Genomic DNA, 23,582 nt, shown 5'->3' with positions numbered 1-23,582 from the left:
CTCTGGGAGCGCCGGGTCGCGAGGGCTGGGAAAGGCAGGATGAGCAGTGGAGGGGAGAGCGATGGGAAAAGAGGCAGCAGGAGAAGAAGGAACACAAGGAGGTGGACAGAGAAAGAGATCTCAGTTAATCAGACACGCAGCAGGTGAGGGAGCGATTGGAACAGATGATTCATTCATTTTACAGTGTAGCTCATACCCGAAGGCACACAGCAGCCATTGATGTTATCAGTTGAAGAAGCCACTGCCGGAACGATCAAGAACACGCACATGCTCTTTTACATGAAAACTTGTCATGTGAAACCTCGTCCAGGCACATGCAAAGTAGCCGGTTATGGAAAGTGAACTGGTTGTGGTAGCAGTCTAGACCCGAAGAGCTGATAAGGAAAATTGTAGCAGACCCTTGGCTCTGTGGCAGAACTGAAAGAGTAATTAGATCACTTCTAATCACCTTTCCCCAAGACCAATCTGTATTTGCGACTTAAACCTTTAAAACGGTGCAGTGAGAGTTTTAGACGCCAGAGACAAAAGAACCAATAAGTTTATTCTCTCGTTCCAGCCACAGAGTACAAAGGCACAGCCTATTTAAGAGTGCATTAACTACTGCATTGTCTCATTAATGTAATCTCAGGTATCAATGTAAAATTTAATCTTTTATTTGCTAATTTAAACCAATTACATCCTAATATTAAGAAATATCAATATATTCACATATTGCTTTGTTCTCTTTATTAGTGATTCAGATTTACACATTTCGGTAGCTGCATCAAGAATGCTGTGTTGATTGCACAAGACTGAAGAAGGACCCTGGACTGCACCAGCAATCAAGAATTGAAATCTTTTGGATGATACTGTTCTGTGCTACAGTTCTGTTCAGTCCTCCATCACATAAAACCGGGGCTCATCCAGTAACATGACTAGCAACTCCCAACATCTTAGAAGTAGTTTTGAGGAGAACATCATGTGTCCGGCCATGCAGGAATTACTGAAGCTCATGTACAGTATGATCCAGGCGTGTCCAGGGTGTGAACCACTGCATGACACAGCACAGACCCACACAGCCCAACAGGGAGCCCTCTGTCCAGACCACCTGCCAATTAAATCAGGTCAATCAAAGATTGAAAAAAATCAGATTAATTAAAGCCCCATTTTCCTTCCAACATGGGTTAGGAACAAAGATATCCTTGTAAGGGGTGAGTGGGAAGTGTTCCCAGGGCAAAGTCCTAAAATCCTATAGCAGGTGGTCTACGTTCCTATACCCCTGTTTAACAGAAGCCTCATTTTGATTGAACCGAAACCTTGGAAACTGATGGAAAATGAAAATGGAACATTTTAGCAGCTTCACTAATCCAGTCACAGCCCTGCCTGTCAGTGCTGAGGACTGACAGGGCAGCTTTTAGGAAACTGCAGCTCAGAAGCCAGGAGAACAGACATGGCACCTACCTGCTGTTTGCCGTTCCACCTGTTTGCCCAAGGGATGTGATCAGGGCCTCGGCTGCGATCAAGGAGCTGCCTGTCTTTATATTCCTGTTCCTATTGGGACTTCGGGATCCTGCTTTGGAAAATAAACGCTCACGTAGCAGCCACAGTCAGAAAGCAAAGCCCGAAGCTCATTCACATTTAAAGAACTGTTCCTGGCTGTCCGTGTAAAAAAAAAAAAAAAAAAAAGGAACTTGAATTTTCCCCGTGCCAGCCGGCAGCACCTGCTCCCAGCAGAAACTCTTTTACTGCTACAGCACACTGTTGAATGTTGACAGGAGCCCGTAGACACTCCCTCCTGGTCAATAGCTCCGACTTGGGCTGGGCTACAGGAGTCTTGCCTTCCCTTTGTGACGTGGTCTGGCTGACTGATGGAAACAGGCCCGGCCCTCAGCCCTCAGGCTGGTTGCCTTGGAGACCTGGGGAGCTGCTGTTGACAGCTGGTGCAGCCTGTGTCCCTGTCACTGGCGCCTGACAGAGTGCCAGTAGCTACAGTGGGGTGTCAGGAAGGTCTCGTCACAGGGATGAGCTCCAGGCTTCCTCTGATTCATTTTTAAAATGATGGAGGCCCGAATGGTCAGTACTGCTGTGCTGAGGAAGGGAATGGCTTTCCTTACGGCTTTTGTGTGCACATAGAAGGTGATCAGTCCTTAACTCACAACTGATTGCTGGGGAAAACAGTGACTGTTTAGTACATATATTAAATTATTAGCAAAATTAAAGGGATAAATAACACTCCCATTGCACAGAACCTTTTGGAAAATGTAACAAAATATACTGATGTGATAGAGAGCAGATATAATAATTTCCTACACTTACTGTATGTAGCGCTTTTCTGTCACTCCACTCAAAGTGCTCTTCAGGTAATGGGGACTCTGCTCGACCACCACCGGTGTGTAGCCCCCACCTGGATGGTGCAACGGCAGCCAAAGAGCACCAGTACTCTCCCCACACACCAGCTCTCAGTGAGGGGGAGAGCAGTCCCTACTGATGTGATGCTGTTTATTAGGGTCATCATGTAATTTCTATGGCCTTGAAGAGCTGCTTGGATCAGTGTTTGACACCAACGTTGATCTGTTCAGGACATGAGGTGTGTGTCCTCCTGGGGAGGGTCTCGGCAACCTGCACCTGTCCCAGAAACAGAGAGCCAATGGTGGGAGAACAGGATGAATAAGACTCCAGTCCCTCTGAGCAGTAAACCCACGAGACACAGAGAGAACCAGCACCCACCACATAGAAGGTACCCCAGTACAAAATCGAACCCAGGACACAGGAGCTAGGAGCCAGCAGATGTAGCTGCCACATTGCAGTGGGTCTTTAATTGAATAACTACTGTACCTGCAACTTCATTGTCCACCTTGTCCTGCACCACCCACTAAAAACCACAAGGTGGAGCAAGAAGAGCTGTTTCTGGTGAGTAAGGTTGTCTTCAAAATCATACTATCCAGGACTGCAGTTAAATGCTGTTCAATGGTAGTGGAGGCTTTGTCTGGTGTGTTGCATTTCAAACACAAAATGAATTGTAAATTACCACAATTTAATTTGTCTACGAAAACACAAACATGGGTAGTGGTCTTACTGTCACTGTTAATAGTTTTATTTGTTTTGTGTGCAATACAAGTGCTTTAGTTATTTGGAATGCCATAAAAAAAGCAAAGTGATTCTTATCAGTACTGTAACCTCATGGCTCTTGGGTCCTGGTTTCAGTGTTGGATTAGGACTCCTTCAGGATGGCGTTCGTGTGCTCCTCTAGCTAGGTCAATTGTTCTCTTTAAATTATGCCTGTGTGCTCGATTGTGAGTGCAGGTGTCCCATCATGGTTGTAGTCCTGTGCTTCTACATTCTGGGGCCATGACCGTTTTCTGATCTTTCTAATAAATATAAAAGGCAACTACCGTCTTTTGGATGAGACGTTAAACTGAGGTCCTGACTCTTAGTGGTCATTAAAGATCCCCGGACATTTCTCGATTAGAGTAGGGAGTTATCCCGGTGTCCTAGCCAAATTCCCCCCCTCGCGCTTTACCGTGGCCTCCAAATAGTCCCCCCGTGTGATTGGCTTGCACTTGCCCTGCGATGGACTGGCGTCCTGTCCAGGGTGTACCCTGCCTTGCGCTCGTTACTTGCTGGGTAGGCTCCAGCTTCCCGCGACACCGTGTGGTATAGAGCGGTTTTCTAAATGACATACAGTAAAAGACAAATAAATCTGGATCTACTGTATAACCATTGGCAACTAGGAAGAATATGTATATGAGGAAAAAAAACGTGCCATACAATTCAAGTGCTCTGTGCTTCAAACCACCCAAAGGGGTACAGCATGAGCACATGTAGTAGCACACCTAGAGGAGAGAAAGTGACTTGCAGCTGTTCTGAAATAATTCCTGTTAATAATGAAAAATAAAACTAGTCAGTCAAAATGATAACTGGGACAGTGGGCATGATGTTGGAGCGTGACATAAACTACACACTAAGAGATTTCGTGACAAAACATGTCTTTGAGCGAATAGTTTGCCCCTCATGTGGATCAGGGGCAGTGAGTTCCACAGACATGGTGCTGAACAAGAGAGGGCTCTATCACCTGTCTTGTGGGGTCTGGCTTGAGTCAGCAGATCTCAGATTAAAAACTGGACTTAAATAAAGTAAATCATTTCAATTACCTGGAACTAGGCCATCCAGTTCCTTATAGGAGAGCAGGGCAACCTCGAAGTGCACTGTAAATTTCACTGGGAGGCAGCGCAATTTACTGAGGACAGCAGTTCTGTGCTGACGTTCTATTAGTCAGCACCTGGGCTGCAGAATTCAGGAAATAGGATACTAAAACCTATTAGGTACCCTGGGAGATACCCCAGGAAGACCTTACAGTAATATAATCTGAATGAAATAAAGACATGCATCAATATTTCAATATCAAATACTGTAGGCAGAGGAAGGTCACGCAGGTGAAAAATGATACCCTTGTGACTTTCTTAACATGCTTCACATGACAACATTTCATGTTCAAATTTTATCGTGTAGGAGCTAAGGGGTAGGTGCCATGTCTGAGTTATCGGAATTGAATTATCCAGACAAGACAGAAGTTCATCTGTTTTTTAGATCCTAATCAATTTCTAATTGAGAAGTACAGTGCCTGTATAGCCAACAGGACTCTTGATGACTGGAGATGCCCCGTCCCAAACCTCAGTGTTAGCGTGTTGTTTTGGCTTCTGACTGCCTGAGAGCTGGGAGGTCAATCAAATGTGTATAGGAGCAGCAGGCTAAAATGTTCACCAGCTGCTGTTGGTAAAGATGGTTAAAGAAGGCTAATGTGTCCATAAGGGATCATTGTACTGTGCTAGGCAGGATCTAACCAAAGCTCAGAGCCAGAGAGCTGAGAGTCAGCACCTTCCAGCTGTCTGAACGAGGTTTTGGACGGCTTTAATCCTGTGGTGCATAACGGGAACCTTTTCACGGATTTTCGCCTACTGGAAAGTTGGATGTTTTGGGTTATTGATAAAATGAAATAGTTAGAAGGAACCGGCCAGTATTTCAAGGGCGGAAGCCATCAAGAGGTTCAAATTGGTCATATGAGCGTCATCAGTAGTTCAGTTATGTGACAGGTCTTGGCTCAGGTGTGAAGACCAGAACTGGGAACCACTGCATAGTGGTTGCTGTCTTGCCCTGTTGGAGCCCTGGGTTCAATTCTGGACCTGGGTTCTAATTGCGTGGAGTTTGTAGGTTCTCACTGTGTGTTCGCAGAGGGGAGGGTTAATTGTCTTCTGAGAAAACACCCCCTGGTGCGAGAGTGTGTCTGTACCTACAGTAGATGTGCCCTGCGATGGGTTGGCGTCCCGTCCAGGGTGTATGTACCCTGCCTTGCACCCATTGCTTCCCGGCTTCTTCAGCACCGAGTTCGATGAAGCGCTTGTGAATTGGCTGGACAGACTGAGGTGCTGCAGCAGAGAGGCTCTGATGGGCCACTGTTGAGTAGCCCTGATTGCTGGAGCAGATTTTTGCTTCTTCCTGTGGCAGTCTGGCAGCTTTCCTAACTAATTTACCATGAGCAGAATGTGGGAATGTTTTTCTCTCCAGACAGAACATCGGGCTGGAACATTCAGGCACCAGATATTATTCCACAGAGGTACTGTAAGTGAGCTGTAGAGCACTGTCCGTCTCTTAATCCCTTCCCCACCCCAACATTCATGCTCTCAGTTTTCAGGTCTTTTCCTAGCCTGCTGGGTTTTATTTTGCTGGTTTGAGGAGCTGGGGTAAGTGAGTTCGTCAGGGTGGCAGAAAATGAGCTACACAGATGAAAATGAAAGAGAACTACCTTGGGAACACAAAACCAGGGAAGGAAGAAATTGTGATTAAATGTAAAAGGCATTCCTTCGATATTAACGAGCTGGGAGTTCCAGAGTCACATACTGTACGTGAATGAAAATCATCTTTTCCACCTCAGTCCCGACCCTTGCTGTAAACATGTAACCATGCGAGGAACAATTCCCCACAGCTTTTTCGTACCAAACTCATTGGAGTGACAAGATAATGGGATTTTAAAATTAATATTGAAGGAACCTCTTTCAATATTCAGGGCTGCAACACATAAGGATCTAAATGCAGCTGATGTAGATCAATAACATTCGAAATCAGTAATTGCAGTCATTCATATCCATTTTCTAACTGCTTTATTCAATAGAGGGGGCGAGGGAGCCGGAGCCTATCCCAGCAAGCAACAGGCACAAGGCAGGGCGCACCCTGGACAGGATGGCAGTCCATTGCAAAAGTTGTACATTTTTACAACGAACTGTAAATGTTTCTTTAAGGTACAGAAGTTTATAACCACAATCGTCTAGAGCACATAAAGTAGCCAGTACAGTTAATTACAGGTAGGGAAGCTGACGTATTTTATAACAGCTGATATGGAGGTCCTGTGTTTGTGTGGGAAAAGTGCTGATTTTAAGCATTTTTTTATGACAGATATCTACCAAATCCTCCAGTCATGCAAAGTCATGCTTAGCTGGAGTCTCTACACAGTCCCTGTGTCCCATCCAGAGTGTGGCCCTGACCTAAGCCCTGTTCTCTACTAATAGGTTCACCATCATTTTTGAATATAAACCCTCTTGTACTGGGGCAGCGGTTGTTGTGGGGGGAGCTTGCACGGTAAGGGTGTCCAGAGCACAATGTAGAAGCTTAATGGAGAGACTGGGGCAAGTGGGTACGTGTGGCTTGAGTGCACACGTTTGCAGCACCCTACCGAAACTGACACCCTGACCTTTCAGACCTACAGTAGATTTAGTCTGGTTGTTCTCCGTTTGGACTGCCTCCAGAGCAGCAATAACCTTCTAGCAGAGTTGATGATCAAATCTACATTAAATATTCCAAATACTACTAAATCACACATAGTATAATTTTACTCCTCCAATTTAAATTCCCTAAGACACTCAAATTTGATACCCTAAGACATAGAAAACTGGAAAAAAAGCAGGCCTTCATGAATAGGCATGCACACTAAAATATAAAAATGGGCCATTTTATTGTTCAGCTAAACAGTGTTTGTACCTTTTGTACACAACAGAATCTGATGTAGCTGAGAGGGTTTTGGTTATTGTGAAACACTGGCACTGGGTACAGTACGATAGTTATTGATTGCTTTAGGGCTAATTAAGCTAATCTAGAGACTGAAGAATGCAGAGTCAGCTGTATGTGAAAAAGGAACGTCAGCTCCTGTTATTTAGCTCAGATCTAAACTCTGAACGATGTGGTTTATGCATGTAGGATGTTAGGTAATGAGCTGCAAGCAGCCTTCTGTATGTTTTTCACAGATCTTTGTCACTTCTGATTACGGCTGAGATAGCAGGAAGACATATTAGAGCTCTGGAAAAACATCAGGGGAGTATAGAATGGGATGATAACTGTTCTTTTATTGTTTTACTGGCCTCGATAGAAGGCTGATTAATTTTAATGCTTATTGCTGTCCAGTATATCAACATGTTAGATTATTTCAGCTTATCTGAGTGCTGTAGTTGGTATTTCTAAAACTGCTCTTGCTTATATACACTTCAGCAGGCAGAAAGAAGTTACATAGAAAAAGGAGGCGAAATGCGTTTTCCATTCGGCGCACAGGATTGTGCTTCAGGAGCTGAGCATTTTTTACCCTTCCTTTTTGTTTGTGAATGTCTCTGCCAGGCTCTTCGGTGGCATGTCAGTCAGCCTCAGCTGTCTTCACACGTTCATTCCTTGTCTACCTGCAGTGTGCAGGAACCTTTTGAACATTTGCATCTCACAATGCTTCCAAAACGCTGTCTGCCATGATCAGAATTGGCTCTAAATGGTTTCCTTTGGCTTGGAAGGTGCTTGACGGTCTTTGATCTTTGTCCCCTCCAGAGCTCCTGCAGCTCCGTGACGAGTTCAGTCTCTTTCGCACAGTTTGTGCTGAGCCTGCAGGACTGTTGCAGCCTTTAAACACAATCCCAGACAGCCTGGTGCTCCCCTGTTTTAAAAAGAGCCCCCCGAGACTCCCAGGCTGGCCATTCAAATGGTAAAGGCACATGTCCCCCCTGATGGACAGCGGTGAGCTCACAGTGTCATCAGCCCTCCTTTCTGCACTCCTCTCCTGCTGGAGTAACGAAGCCTAATGATTCCAGATTGATGGGGCGTGAGGGAGTGAGTTAATTGGCTGTTCCAGTCTCGTGCATGTGTGTGTGTTTTCTCTGGCTTACATTTTTAGACTAATTTGCTGCCATTTTCTATCTATTCTCGCCCTCTCCCTGTATGCCTTTTACAGTAAAGGGCAGGTGTAATTCTTAGGATCCATATGCAGTTTGGCCTCTATCAGCCGAGAACTTTCATGAATCAAGGGATTAAACATCAGGCCTTTAGAGATTCCCCCTCACCTTTACTACTGTAGGTTATTGACTTCAAGGTGTTTACCTGCTTTGTGTTATCACCTGTCAACTCGTGGAACACTGCAGGGAAAGTTGAACTTTGACAATTGGCCATAAATCCTTTTTTCATAACAAGGATTATAAATTTAAACTAAAAAAATTGCTCTGAGCCCTGCAATTAAGCCAGAAACTGAAAACCTCTTCCTGTATAATCAACAACTCTGCCTGAAATAATATACAGTACAACTGACAGGGCCGTTTGGGAAGTATTAGAGTGTGTGCATCCACATGTGTTTGGTTAGGCAATATTACATTTGGGACCAACAGCATGTTACAAAATACTTTGTGTTTTTAAGGCCACACTTATTTTTGAGCTGCATATTCTGAGCTTTTTTAGGATGCTTTTAGGTTGCTCAACTGGTAGATTTCTCTCTAGCACTGTGTTAAGTGGCAGTGCTCATTTTGAAGCCCATTAAAGAGCAGAATCACATACAGTATGGGCTGATGGTGGGTCTGTCTGCACTCAGCTCATTGGAACTGTGTTTCTAATCTAGCTAACAGTTTTGATGTGAGTGAATTACTCAATCAAACAGCAACTCCTGCTCTTCATGTCTTGTCTTGGTCTGATCATTTACCCTTATGTAGATTTACTTTATTTGTCAGATCTAGATAGCCAGTGCAAACCCTGGCGAACTGGGTAGTTTTTTGGAAAGGACCAACTCTCGTTTACAGCTTAGAGCTGGAAAAAGAGAACATAAACTTCTTTCTGAGAAGCACTTGGAGTTTTCATTGAACCTGTCATAGACAGACAGAAGTTAATAAACATGCTACTGTATGTCATGTAAATGATACTGAATATGAAACATAAGAAACAGATTTTCTTTAGAAATATTACATTGTTTTAGACTTAGTTACATATGACAATTAGGTTTGTATTATGCCTGGCTACTGTGAGGTTGAAAACTTTCTGCAGATTAGACTATTCCAAACCGCCTCAAAGAGTGTAATTAAAAGCCTTACCATTTATTCACAATGGTTGTATTCCATGATCTAACAATCACTGTATTTTGACTGTGATCCCTTATATACTTCCTATTTTAAGTGTTCTTCCGTGGGAAGCGGAAGGAAATGTCATTAACTTTTTGCTTTAAAATCGAATTCACTTGTCTGTGTTGGCCAGGTGAGTGTTAGTGGGTGGAATCAGGCGAAGTTGATTCTGTGAGAGCCTGAGGTGACAAAATTGGAACGTGCAGAAATAAAGGCACAGAACTGAGGAACCGGCAGAATCTGTGAAAAGTTAGGAGGGTGATGGGGGTTCAGTGGAATCTCATTCTGACTTCTGGCTGCAAATCACCAGAACCCTGCTGGGACCCGATGACTGTGCGTCGAATCTGTCACTGTCTGTGGCGATTGGATTCGCCAAGCTATTAAAGTCTCGCCACACTTGAAGGAGTTCCATTACAGCCAGAGGCAGCCTGAAGCCTGTGAATAGAGTTATACAGCAGAGTGCAGACCCTACAGTGAAGAGGGGAAAAAAGAGCTGAGGGGGATGAATCTTAGATGTACATGCCTATTAGCCTGTCTGAACAAAAGGGTGTTTGAATTATTATGGCCATTATCCTAAAGTAAAAGAGCTGGCTTTAATTTTGAAGTTATATGTTGACTTCTCTCCAGCCCCAAACAACATTTTGCACTACATCCTGGCAGTGATATAGATTTGATGGCAAAGCTTGGCTGCGAGCATTTGACTTATCGGGTTTGACCTGACAATGTCTTTTCGTTGTGTTTGAAAACCCACGGCACTTTATTTTTTCTTAATAGAGATGAATCGGAAGGAGGGCGGAGGGGATTGTGGGATTGAGCGCAGTAATGCGGACGCTGCCCCGAGCCGCGGTGATGAAGCAGGAGCTACTGTAAGTTTCCAGACAAAGCTCTCGTTTTTCTGGTCGACCTGCGGCCCCATCCTCACCTATGGGCATGAGCTCTGGGTAGTGACTGAGACCAAGAGATGGCAGATACAAGCTGAGGAAATTAGGTTTTCTCTGTCAGGCTGCTGGGCTTTCTCTTCATGACGGGGGGAGGAGCTCAGCAGTCTGGGGGGGACCCTGGAGCAGAGTTACTGCTCCTCCGGACCGAGAGAAGAGAGTTGATGCCTATCCCCCCCCCCTCTTCTGTCAAGCTGCCCCCTCTGTTGGTGTACCCGGCTCAGCCCACTGGGAAAAGCCCCCTGCTCTGGGAGCTGGGGCAGGAGGAGCTGGAGGCTGTTGCTGGGGAAAGGCCCTGCCCAGCCAGTTACCATCACGACCCTCACCATCATGGTTAGAAAATGGTGATGATGAATCATAGCAGCTCCGCATCCATGTTCCCAGATTGTGTCCTGGCTGTGCCAGTCTTTCGGGATAAAGGGCACAGTCCACTTCTTTTACCCTGGAAGGCCACATTGCATTGCTGTGAGTTTCAATATACTGTACAGCCAGAGCTACTGGCTCCAACTAATTGTAATCACTGCCCCCTCTAGGATCAAAAGGCAAAAAGGTAAAGAAATCAACAGCAGCAATTTTCCCAGTAAACTGTACGGAAGCATTTGTGTTCCGGTGTGATTAGTAAAAAGGGTCAGTAGTCACCCAAATAATTACTTTAATGTTTTAAACGCTGCATTTAAGTTTACGAGATATCTAGACTATTGTATATACAGTGCCTATTCATCTAGAGCTGTTGAGGCCTGTTAACTCGTCAGGCTTCAAAATACAGACTCTGAACCATACTGAAAATATGCAAACAGGAATTTAGTCGTAGGTGGATTGCTTATTTGCTTCATTAAAAACATGCACGCATGCAAAACGGTTTATTTGTAATAAATGTATGCTGGTGTGTTTGTTTACGTGCTTTAAATTACATGCGCTGCTTCCTGGTTGAGGTCCAGCTTATCCCTGTGACTCTCGGAGGTTATCATAGAAAAAATTGTCTAGACGTCCCCCGGAAAAGGACTGGGCCACAGCGGAAATCATGAGGAGATGCAGGAAAATTAAGGCTGGTGATATTTTCCTCAACGTATCTGCAAGAAGGCTATAGGGTCATATTTGTGGAGATGGAAGCCCATCTGAGTCTAGCCTGAGGTCGATGTCTGTGCCTTCAAGATAAGAAAATCCCAGTTTTAAGGCAAAGAGACTGGCAACATGTCATGCAGGAGGTGTGTCTTAAAGGGAGGCACACACATGGTTTATTCCAGAGGTCAGAAAAACAAGAAAGTATGTTAATGTTAGTTTTGGCTCCAAGCGGCATGCATTATTCTTCAGAAATTGTATTACACTGTTAGACATAAAGAAATTAACATCTGATTTAAGTGTTACAGTTCTAAATTAACATCTGATGCTTAATCACTGCACACAGCATGATATAAAAAACGTTATTTCTTTTTTTCAGTTTCCAATACGTTAATAAAACATTATTAAAAGATTCATAGACATTGATACACAGTAATATTGATCATCATTAATCTGGTCAGCGGAAGGAATAGTGATTCGTTGATCAGTGTACTTGTTTATCTACACTGTCTACCATGCCACATTGTATTTTTACTTTCTCACTGACACTTCTTAAATATTTTGCTGTAATATCAGACCAAAACATTGCCCAAGTGTTGAAAGCTGGGGCGAAACAATGGATAGCCAAATAAAGGTATGACATCAGTCAAAAGAGACAGACTCGCCCACATGTTGACTTGGGCTGTTTTTCCATGTGTGAAAAGTGTTTTCACTTGACATTGTTCACTTAAACTGTGCAGACGAAGTGTTAAAACGTCCTTAGTACTGTACAATATATGTTTTTGCATTTCTGTATGAGAGCCTGACATTGTGGGAAGGCCAATCGTTGGAAGATTAGGAGGAAAAAGCATTTTGCAAGAGAAATATTTGGCGGTCCCTCCCTCAGGCCTGGAACATGCCTGTGTTCTGAGTCAGGGTCATGGAGTCCTGGGGCTGGGTGATTGTTCACTTTCAGAACCTTTACTGCAGGGCCACCCCACCTGGCTCAAACAGTAACCCCCAACATTGAGACGTTGCAGGGCCATGCCTGGCCCATGTCATTAACCCCGTTGTGGCCTAGATTCACCAAGGAAAGGAGGGTGCTGAGGGTAGGAACTGGGACAAGTCAGTAAGGGCTCTCTCCACTCCTACTGAAACAGTGACCCCTGCAACTTCACCGGTGGCAGGCAGGCCCCCTCCACCCTTGTACCCTTGGATCTCTTGTGTGTGACCCTGTAGCCCCATGAAAAGGTCAAAAGCCAAAGGGCGCAGAGGTGGGCGGGTCAGAGGAAGCTGTCCGCACTTGCCACTTCCTCTGAGAGCCGAGATGTGAACACGCGCGTGGCTGGCTGTTCCAGACCGAGTGGGTGGCGTAGCAGAAGAACACAGCCCGGCCGTTCTCAACTGTAAGAAGAGAGCAGGGAAGCAGGCAGACGCTTCCATGTCTCGCTTCCTGTGGGGAAAGTAATGGTCGGTTCTGAAAAGGCTCCTGTAACGCCAAAGTGCCCTTGAGCTGGAGGCCATCAAGCCAGTTAATGGAGCATAGAAGTTTATTCCTGCTGTCCCCTTATCTGTCCGCACGTTACTATGGGAAATTGAAGGAAGGCAAAGTAATGATCAAAACCAGCAGTGTGTTCTCAGCAAAATGGCTCTGCTGGGCTGTGTCTTCCAAACAACAGTAACTGGTCCTGGTGGCAGAGATGCCACTTGATATTGGGCTGAGAGGGCATTAAATGTCGGTGCTGACCTCGAGGCGTGAAGGTTTGTGGTCTCAAAGTGTCGGGATAAAAAACGATGCGTGGATTTCTTTGTGCTTTATTCATTTCATTCTAAAATTCTTCCTGAGCGTAAAGGCAGAGTGAACTGTGGTGAAGAGTGATAAAGGATCTGCAGAGCTTGTTGAATTAATGTGAAGAGGACAGTGTGGTGCAGTTTAATACGTCCGTGGTTATAAATATGGTTAACCCAGGGGAACGGCTCAAGAACACCATGCAGCTGTGGTAAGGATTTAAAACTGAAAGAAACAGCTAGATTTGAAGTCTTTAGGAGAAGCTTTAAAATCTTAAAAAACCCTGCATATTTGTTTGTATTTCGTAGGCTAGAGCATGTATTGTACTTGGTGATCCCTGGAGCAACTCCTGGACTGATTGGTGTGATTAGCAAAGAAAGTACAACACAGCAACTACTGTATCTCCACAGCCGGTGTTGACGTGAGTCACTGATTCAATGTCATTTTAAAGCACAATAAAAAACTGTTTTTGTGTTCCATTAAAGGGAAGTGTCCCTCTTTGTGTTGGGCTTTAAAGTAGGCAGGAAGTTTTTTATTGTTGTTGGCCAGGGCTTGCATGTTGTCTGCACTCTGACTTCACCCCCGATTAGATTAATGGAAGGACGGCATCACTCACAATCTCGGGGGTCGATCCCTGGAGGTGAAGAGTTCAGGGCAGCAGACTGCTGGGCGGTCTTGGTTACACACGCACAGGGGAACATGGTGTGACGGCCCCACATGAGCAACAGATGAGCTTCACTCTGATGAAAGAGCACGGAGGAACGGTCAGTGGGGATCTGAAACACCAGCAGGCTATATTGCGGGGCTCTTCCCTTCTCCTGTGGAGTTGGAAGTTTACATCTGAAATGCCCCCTTATTTATCTCTGACCTGATTCCCACACAGCTGTGTTTGTCTTTCCCCTTTCTGAGGCTGGGGTGACTCTAAGAAAAGCCATGAATTAAAGTATCCATGGCTCATTATCATAATCATTCTAATGCACACATCGCTGCTCGTTTTATTCAAAGTCTACGAATAAGATTGTCATGGGCTGAGGTGAGTTCAGCTCTCTGATCCAGGCATCAAGGGTTCGAGCCTGAGTCATGTCACTAGCTGACTGTGACTGTGATTCTCCAGCTGCTGGCACACGATAGGCTGATTGTCACTGAGTGAAGGATGCGATTGGTCGGCTGGAACTCTGCTATTCCTGTCCACTGAGCACTGAGCTTCCGGTACTGTGTAGGCTCTGGTGTGTTGAAAGAAGAGGGGAGGAAGGTAGGCAGGTCAAAGTAATCTGCCTAAAATTTCTCATTCTCACCTGTGTGGTAGTCCTAATATTCTTGGATGGAAACAATAGAGCTTGATTACTGTCCTTGATAACAGTAGGAATGAAGGCCAGAAGACTAAAGGCAGTCCAGGACCAGGGCTGACTTAATTCAACCTCAGCTACTGTACATACCGACAGATCATCTTCTCCTTTAATTCCATCAGTTGATTATATACAGTACATCAGTCGGCCCAGAGACAAGTTTAGCTTTCTTGCTAAGCACAGCTCCCAGTGCATTGAAGTTCTTGCCCATGGTCTCAGCCTCAAGCCGAGATCTGGGGAATTCAGCTGTAGGCTCTTGGGCTCTGCGGGCAGGTCCTTAATCAGTATAATCAGTGCTTTGAGGATCCCAAGGTGGCGAGAGGCGGCTTTGTGAGAAAACCTCCTGTTAATGAGGAAAACAAGGGGGGAAACTGGCAGTCGGAGGGAGTGAGGTTTCCAACTGGCTAGTCTCTCCATGTGCCAGCTGTTCAGTCAGCCCAGGTGTGCCGTTTTCTTCCTCATGAACAGGTGGCACGAGGATGTTTATGGAGTATTTAGACATGACGAGATGTGGTTTAGCCCGCTCGGCTGGGGGCTGGGAGTGAACCAGGGGTCACTGCAAGGAGGGGGCTGGAGTGGAGGAGGGGTGCGTGAGGGGACTGTGACAGTACAGGTGTGCTTTTGGGGAATGGGGTTAGGAACGATTAGGAGGCAGGACAGCTGCGGAGAAAGTGAATTGTATATAATAATCGCTCCCGAATTTTCATTTGGTCAACGGCAATTGAGGCTTTTTATATTCATTTCAGATCCGGTCCCCACCAAAAGGGCTGAAGACATGCTGGTACGGCTAATTGACTTCTGTAAACGGGCCCTGGTGTGAGTGTGTCTGTCCTGCGATTGACTGGCCTGTTGTCCCACGTTCCAGTCCAGCGTTTGCACGACTGAGTGAGTGGGATGGCAACTTCCATCGTCTTCTCTGGAGGGACTTGGATCTTACGGTAAATGTCAGGTGCTCAGTCCTGCCGGTTATAGGTCTGTTCACTCCCCAGTGCCCCGCTGAACCCCACTCGCGCTGGGATTCCTGCCCTTTACTTGCATGTTGAAGGTGAGCTGCTTGCTTTTATCGGCAGACCACGGTCAGGTCTTTGTTAAGGGCAGATCTCGCCTTGTGCCCAGCGCTTCCTGGCCCGGGACAGGCTCTGGGTCAGCCTGGGTCAACCAGAATCGGATAAGCGGTTATTGAAAGTAATTCCAGTGGGGAGCCGCGTCTGCGCGCGCAGGCTGCAAAGGAACAAGTAAAGGTTTATTCCGAAGAAAACAGAAGAAGGCTCCACAGCCATAACGCTGCGATTCTTTTCTTTTCAGCACGGGACGAACCTTTACTTGTTCCTATTAAAAGTAATATATTGTGTCCAGACAGGGCAGTGTGAATGTGAATTGAGTGAGGATTTTCAGCATTCACGTGTGATCTGGGTGTTTTCAGTGTTTATAAAGTCCTACAGAATAGTGAATGTCAGGTTAGACACCAGTTGAAGAAAGATATTGTTCAGCTTCTGTTTATCTGTGTTAATAAATTAATAAATCAGGCCGCTGTAGGTGCTTACAAAGTTATCAAGTCTCCGTGGGTTTATGAGCGACTTTAAAGTTCAGATTAATAGTTTACTGATACATGGTGCAATAAGTTATAACGCAATTTCGGCTGCGGTGATGTTTTGCAATGGCCTGTCAGCATATTCAGCATGCTTTATGAATGTATGTATAAAAAGAATATCTGTCAGCGTTTAGACAATATGTCTTTGCAGCACAGGAATGAAATAAAGGTTTCAGACGAGAGCAGGGCACTGGTCCCATCTAGCCCGTTTGGTGGGATCATGAGCTTGCGAAGCTGGAGAACAACCCAACACTCCAAAGGCTGAAGTTGAATGTGTTGACAAAAATACTGCCTCTCAAAGGAATAAAAGGCAAAGCGTTGCAGTCAGACACGCCCAGGAGCTCATGATTTATATTTTTAGTATTTGTCTTGATCTTGGGTAACACTTGATTATTATGTAATAGGTTAGAAACGCTTTGTAAGTGGAATTTGATAACTCTAATCTAAAGCAATATATAAGAAAATGAGATAAGATCACTTTATCAGCCATATACAATTTCTTGCATTAGGAATTTGTCTTTTCGCATACCCCAGCTTGCTCTCCAGGAGACACACAGACAGGGAGAGAAGCGTGAGGTCAGAGCGCTGGGTCAGCCATTTATATCTGTCCATTGTAACTGCTTCTTCCAATTTAGGGTCACAGGTGAGCCGGAGCCAATCCCAGCAAGCAACAGGCACGAGGCAGGGACACCAAGTCCACCACAAAGCCGACACACAAACACTGACATCCACACACACTCACACGAGGGCCAGCTTCCCCAGAGGCTCATTAACCTAGCAGCATGCCTCCGGACTGTGGGAGGAAAACCCATGTGAACACAAGGAGAACATCCGCAGTCCACACAGATACTGTAGCTCCCCAAGTCCGGGATTGCATGTCCAGCTCCAGGACTGCTGACCGCCGTGCTGCAGTATAACACCCAGCATGTATCCCACCCGCGGTGAAATAAGACCACACCTTTTGGAACAGAGCACAGCATGCATTCTAGAATGTGTTCAGCAGGGTTTACAGGACAAGCTCATAGTAGAATTCGGTTTGCCTGTCGCCGTTGGCAAACGATCATGAAAAATGGATGAAAGTCAGGGTCCATTACAATGAGTTTTGAAACTTGGGGGAGTGATTCGTAATTTCCTAAGAAAAGAGGCAAGAACGTTATCGACCAGTGCTGTGGAAATACTGGAGACGCCTGTAAATCAGTCAAGGAAGCACAGCAGAATCCCACGCAGTACCATTGATCCCACCTCACAGAAGCACAAGCCCCAGGGAAGAGAAGAGTTTCCAGCTGTGGGACTGGGATAAATGCGGCACATTAGGGGTTTTGCCCTGAATGTACGGACTGGGGTGCAGGGACGCCGCTGTGAAAAGGGGTCAGGCTACACGGCGTTCTGTGAAAGGGTCATGTTTCCCTCTAAAACCCCGATTAGCAGGAGGAACATACAGGACTGCGGGCAAGACGACTGGACACACGTGTGCAGATTTCAGGGGAGCGGAGAGCTTGGAAAGCAAAGGTGGAAAATGTGAGATGGGCTGGGAAGTCCCGAGAGACCTCTTGGGCAGAATTCAAACTCCAGCCCACAATCAAAAGACTCGAGCTGGAGGTTTTTTTAATATAGTAGAGGAGAGAGAGAGAAGGAACTGGCATTGAACATGGAAAGGCTTTAGTTGACACGTTCAGGGAGTGTTCGGTAGCTAATCAGTACCAAACGGGCAAGATGTTCTGAACAGCCTCCTTTTGTTTGTAACTGTTCGGGGTCCTGACTGAATATGGAATCGAGGAATTTAAGCACCTGGGCACTGTAACAGATTGCAAACATAGTTTTGGTACATAAATCTCCATTGTTAAGACATGCCAACAATGTACATTCATCTCTCACGAAACTGAACTATATTTTAAAACTGAGACAGCTGAAGGTCAGGGAGTTGGTCTTTTATAGGTGTTTCATCAAAAGCTCATCAGGATCATCAGGGTTCTAGTCTGGTTGCCTCAGTGCTGGGAATCGAAACCTTCGGAACAGTGCAACGACCCAAAGGATCAAAATTGTGTATGTTATGCCTGAAAACCTTGAGGATTTCTTAAACAGGTACACAATAAAGATGTAGTGGTGGCTTCTGATAAAGCTTGTTTCTTTTTCTTCCTTGGGGATGTAGATTTCACTCTAAAAAACAAACACGTCTCAGTAGTTGTGTCATTTGACCATGCTGTTGAGAGCTTAATGTTTGAGCACATTTTTAATGTGTGTGTTTGTGAATTACTAATGACTCCCCATGTGAATTTCACTTAAGGGGAAATAAATGATGTTATCTGGTTTGGTTTCATGTTTGCAGAGTTAAAAAAAAAAACCCCACACACACGTTCCCGTTTCAAGAGAAAGACTTGCTCTGCTGTACATCCAAAGCAAATGTGCTGGGGCTGTTGCCTCCTGCATTTTTTCTCTGAGATTGTTCCCTGCCAGGGGAACTGCAGAAACACGCCGAGAGGAGGCCAGGCCAGCAGGACTTGTTTTTTTCTCTGCTGAAAAGCGTAGCCTTGAGGTGAGCACAACGCCCGCCGGCTCACTCAGTCGTGCCACGGCTCCGGTCTCTGTTGGGGTTCCCGCTTTTTTTTCCCCACCTTGGGAAGCAAGCAGGCGAGAGAGACGGATTCCCCGCGGGGATCCCTGCCAGGAGCACGCCTAGCGAGGAGCCACGTTCTCAAACGCAGAGCTGCGCTCTTTCTGCATGGTCACTTAGGTCAGACGCTGCGGGCACTACACCCTGATTGGCAGTTCTCGTTTGCACACCCCAAAAATGAAGCACCATGTAGTCATTATTGCAAATAGACACTGTAATTAAATCATCCCTGGCTTCTACAGGCCTGCTGCTCGCACTTCAGGAATGTGTGTGTGTGTGTTTTTTAAGCAAATGGGTGTAGGGTCGGATGGAGATTTCGACTGCCGAAGGTTAAGGTTAAGTTTGAACTGGGAGTGCATGAGGGCACAGTTAAAATATCGGGTGTTCTTGAAAATCTGCTTCAGTGCCGTGAACGCGGTGTGTAATTATTTGTTTGCGTCCGTGCAGTAAAATAATCTCGCTCCAGCGCCTCTCGATTCTTGGGGGTTTTTTCTGCATTAAACACCACTCATTTGTTGTTTTTTTTAATAACCCTTTCCTTTGAGTTTTAGGTTGAATTCTTTTTTCAGCTCTTTTTTTCTCACTTCCTTTGACACATCACGAGCTTGATACTCGATTAATTGATTGGCGTAAAAATACGCTTGTGCGCATTATGGAATCAGTGGATTTTGGAGAGTGTTGCGTTTCATGTTTTTTCTGTGTTAGTGGTTCGGGATGGGTTGGCACGGTTCTGGACCTGGGGTGCTGTCTATGTGGAGTTTGTATGTTCTCCCTGTGTTCCTGTGGGTTTGCTCTGCTAGCTGGGATAGTCTCCAGCTCCCTCATGACCTTGTACTGGCTAAACTGGCTAGAAAATGAATGAATGGATTTTTAACAACATCTTATCTTTATAAAAATGTTTTTTTTTTCCATGCACGCATTTTATTTCTTGTATTATTCAGGACCAGGTGCCATCTGGCACATAGGACACAATAAATATTATAAACCACTAAAACATTTTTTGCAAATAGTGTTAATGCCCCTAACCCTCCCGTTATTCCTAAAAATATAATAATAATGAATTTATTTTACACATAAATACTGTATGTACTAGTTCTGTAAAAACATTTAAACTGTTTCCACAGATTTTTATATTAACTTAAAGATTGTAACTAAAACATACATGAACATATTGTAGAAGTTCATGTACAAAGGAGAGTGTAAAATCTGTAACCCATGACGCATTTTAATATAGATTGTTTGAAAGATTTGATCAGAGCTGCAAAAAAGGCGCGAATGAAGACGTCACGTGACTCGCCTATCCCTACATTCCTGCCAGACCTCCCGGTACTGGACAGCGACATGGCGTTCAGAGACGAGCCAAAATACTGTAAAATACTTTATTTTAGGCATAAAAGTGTGGAGTGGAGGTACAGACGTTGGACTACGGGGTTGTCGGTTCAAATCCTGGCCGACATACTTTATACTTCTGAACAAGGTATTTCATTCATATCGCTATAATAACAGGTCAAAGATTGTCGTTAATATTATATACCCTTACCAACATCCTTATCCGTGTGTGTCGAGGGGAAATTGAAGTTTAAATGGATTGCTCGTATAATTTATATCTGCCTTTAATAAAAAAAACGGAAGTTTTCTGTTTTCCAAATATTTTTTTTTATTATATACGCCAAACAGTTTGAAAGTTCCTGTTGTTTTAAGACGTGTAGTCTTATATCACCTGGAGGTGATTTCGGCACTGAGCCGGGAGAATGAGTTTTGTGTTGAATTATTAAGTCTTAATAATTGTCAACGCTGTGTTGTCATAAAAATAGCGCGTACCACTCAAGAATAAAAACGTAATGTACAAATTCTGGATAGAGGAAATAAAATGAATGATAACTGCTGGCCTGAAAGCTGAATTTTGCAGCGGATAAAGAAGATTTTTTAAAAAAAATTGTAGACAATATTGTTTTGAACCTGAATTGTTTTTTTTTTAAACGAAAACAGACCTAGAGCTGTGAAAAAGGCTGGTCGCCACCGTACCACACACTGACAATACACTGTATTGTGCTGCGCTGCATTGTTAAAAAAAAAAGGAACAAAATGAATTCGAACAATGATGCTGTCTTCTGTGGGCATTTCCAGAGGCAGTTTACTAAATAAAATATTCCCCCCTTCCACCTTTGTAGGCTGGGAATTGCTAAAAAAAAACAAACAAACGAGGATGCCAAGGAAATTCGTGTCGGCAAGGGACAGAGGTCAGGTCTGAAACATTGCAGTTTGTGTATTTAAGCTGCCCTGCTGAAGACACTGTCCAGGCTGATGCCTTGTGGGTTTGAAACCAGACGCATCGCAATGGCTCAGAATGACCTCAGTGCTGAGGTCAGTGTCGTACGAACCGTGGAACTGCTGACAGAGAAAGGTCAGAGATGCTCTGGTATCATTGCAGCACCCAGGACAGATTACAGTGTGTTGTGTAAAGAGATTTCCTTTCACCAGGAGTCTCCAAAACCAGTCCCAGAGGTCCGATATCTCTGGGGACTGCAGGATCACTGGGAGTGTTTTCTTCGGTCCAACTCGGCTCTCAACAAGCTAAACTGGCTTGACTGGACCAGTGCAACAAATTCTCTCAGCTCTTCAGGTGATGTTTCTTGAAAACCTACAGTTTTTGTACCGCTTACAAAAAATGTGTATTGCCCATTGTCGACCCTGCAGCCCTTATTACCTCAGCCTTGGGCCTGGCTGTGGCACAAAATCGGACAAAATCAGCTCCATACCTTTCTCAGAAGCATTGACACAGGGACCTGAGTGTTAGGTATTTTTGTTACATCTTCTACATCTAATTATTTTCCCAAACAGTTTTCAGTTTGCTCCCACTCTTACCTTCTTTTCTTACTGAGTTGCTTGAAGAAGCATTTTGGGTTAGTCTTTGTAGCGCCAGAAGCAGTGTGTCCCCAAGATGGCCCTGGAGTGAATTACAGGGGGATCCTCAGGACAGATTGGGGAATCGCTTGGCGAAGGAAGTGGCCTTTCTAGAGAGGATGCATGTCATGCACCACAGGAGTGCAGCAGTCGCTGTGCCTGTAGTCCCACTTCATTCAGTCAAGCGAAGAAGTGAGAAATAGCATGACTGATGGATTTGAAAGGGAAATCCAGAATGTGTAAACCCAGAGTGAAATTTAAACAGTAGAGTTTACCCCCTAGTATTAATCGGCTATGGACTTTATGCTTCCTCTTACTCTGACAACACTGAGTCAGAACTTCAGTCATCCGAAAGGCGGCAACTTCTGCTTCCTCCTTCCTCCAATCCTCCATATTGGGGCATTGGGTAGGAAGTCCCTGAAGGAATAGCACTAGTTGTACTGATCTACCAATACCATCCAAGGCAGCAACATGATTTTCCTTAGAGGTCTCCCAGCCCAGTACTGACCAGGCCCATCCTTGCTCATTTCTGAAATCTGAGGAGAGCAGGCTGCAATGGGAACTTTTAGAATATACTCTGTTAAACACAAGTACTTTGGTCAGTGTCCCACATGTATTGAAATACATTATTAATGCAATGGAGCATATATTCAGATTGACAGTAGTACACAACTTTCCAAAAGGAAATACATAACATTTCAGAGTCATGTAGTGTGAAACAGTTTGTTGCCAAGTATTACCCTTTACGGCAACGTTTTCTTGAGTACAAGTCTAATAAATAAATAAGCACTCCAAGCACCGTACTGTGAAAGCGTAGCACTCAAAAAGGATTGTTTATACAAGGACATCTGCAGGCAGGTTTGTCCTAATTCTCATAGTGTGCAAAGAGTCTGTTATGGTGACATCCAGCTTTTTGGGATCTCAAATGTTTTCAAAGGGGGGTGTGAGGATGATCAGACTTACCCCTCTGGCTAGTACTTCCGGGTCCTTTATCATCGGTTGTGCTGCAAGCCCCATACTGCCTAGCAGGAGGAGCAGTGCTTCCTGGAAGAATGACGTGTTTTTCTTTTGTTACTCCCTCCAGTCAGTTCAGAACCGTCGGTTGTCTAACCAATTTAACACTTTTGAAGTTACTTAAAAACTTAAGGGACTTAAGTTACTCGGAGACAATACTGCAAGTCTGTCACTGTTTTAGAACTCGACTGGTCTTTGTGGAAGGAGGCACAGTGGGGCAGTGGTTAGCATTGTTGCCCAGAAGCGCTGGAGCCCTGTGTTGAATTCCCGACCTAGGGTGCTGTCTGTGTGGAGTTTGTTCTGCCTGTGTTCCTGTGGGTTTCCACCCGGAGCTCCAGCTTCCTCCCACAGTCCAAACGCATACTGGTGCGAGTGTGTGTGTGTGTGTGTCTGTGTTTGTGCCTGTCTGCTCTGTGTTAGACTGGTGTCCCATCCAGGGCGTGCCCTGCTTTCGCCCTTTGCTTGTTGGGATAGGCTTCAGCTCCCCTGCGACCCTGTATTTAAAAAAAAAAAACGGTTAGAAGATGGATGAATAGATGATGTGGAATCCTCATTTAGGTCATGGTAGATTATCTGTGAAGAGGAGCTGAGTCCATCGATTGTAAACAAATCTTTGCGACTCGCTGACGAACATCGTCAGTCATTATGTCACTGAAAAGATATCGGACGCCAGGAATAGTAAACATGTAACTGGAGTTTCGATTGATAAGTAACTTCTTCTTTTCACCCCCTGAATCCCCGCGTATTCCCTCTCCTCTCGCTCCCCTCCCCTCACTCTCTCACTTTCTCTTCACCCACAGCCGAGGGACACAAAATCGGGAGCGCGAAGCATGAAGTCCCCCGGCAGCTTAAGAGATATAAATGAGGCAGCCGCACCAGCCAAGGACGGTTTGTAAAGCTTATCTCACTACTGCCATTGCAACAACTCCGGGGCTCTGGGAGAGGAACCTGTTCTCTTTTCGCTCTTCGCC

General features: G+C 45.0%; 1 long non-coding RNA gene across 1 annotated transcript; it reads left to right on the top strand.

The window, feature by feature from the left end:
- The first annotated feature begins 21 nt into the window (after positions 1–21).
- LOC148638612 (uncharacterized) lies at positions 22–23,499 on the top strand. Its single transcript, XR_015930927.1, has 6 exons — positions 22–143; positions 733–2,889; positions 10,155–10,246; positions 13,454–13,566; positions 15,238–15,429; positions 23,412–23,499. It is a non-coding gene; the product is annotated as an uncharacterized LOC148638612 (long non-coding RNA).
- The last annotated feature ends 83 nt before the right edge of the window (positions 23,500–23,582 follow it).

This window comes from Lepisosteus platostomus, chromosome 28, assembly GCF_059453375.1.
Source record: "Lepisosteus platostomus isolate fLepPlt1 chromosome 28, fLepPlt1.hap1, whole genome shotgun sequence".
Taxonomy (NCBI): domain Eukaryota; kingdom Metazoa; phylum Chordata; class Actinopteri; order Semionotiformes; family Lepisosteidae; genus Lepisosteus; species Lepisosteus platostomus.
The sequence above is the reverse complement of the archived record's forward strand: the minus strand, read 5'-3'. Positions and strand labels throughout refer to the sequence as shown.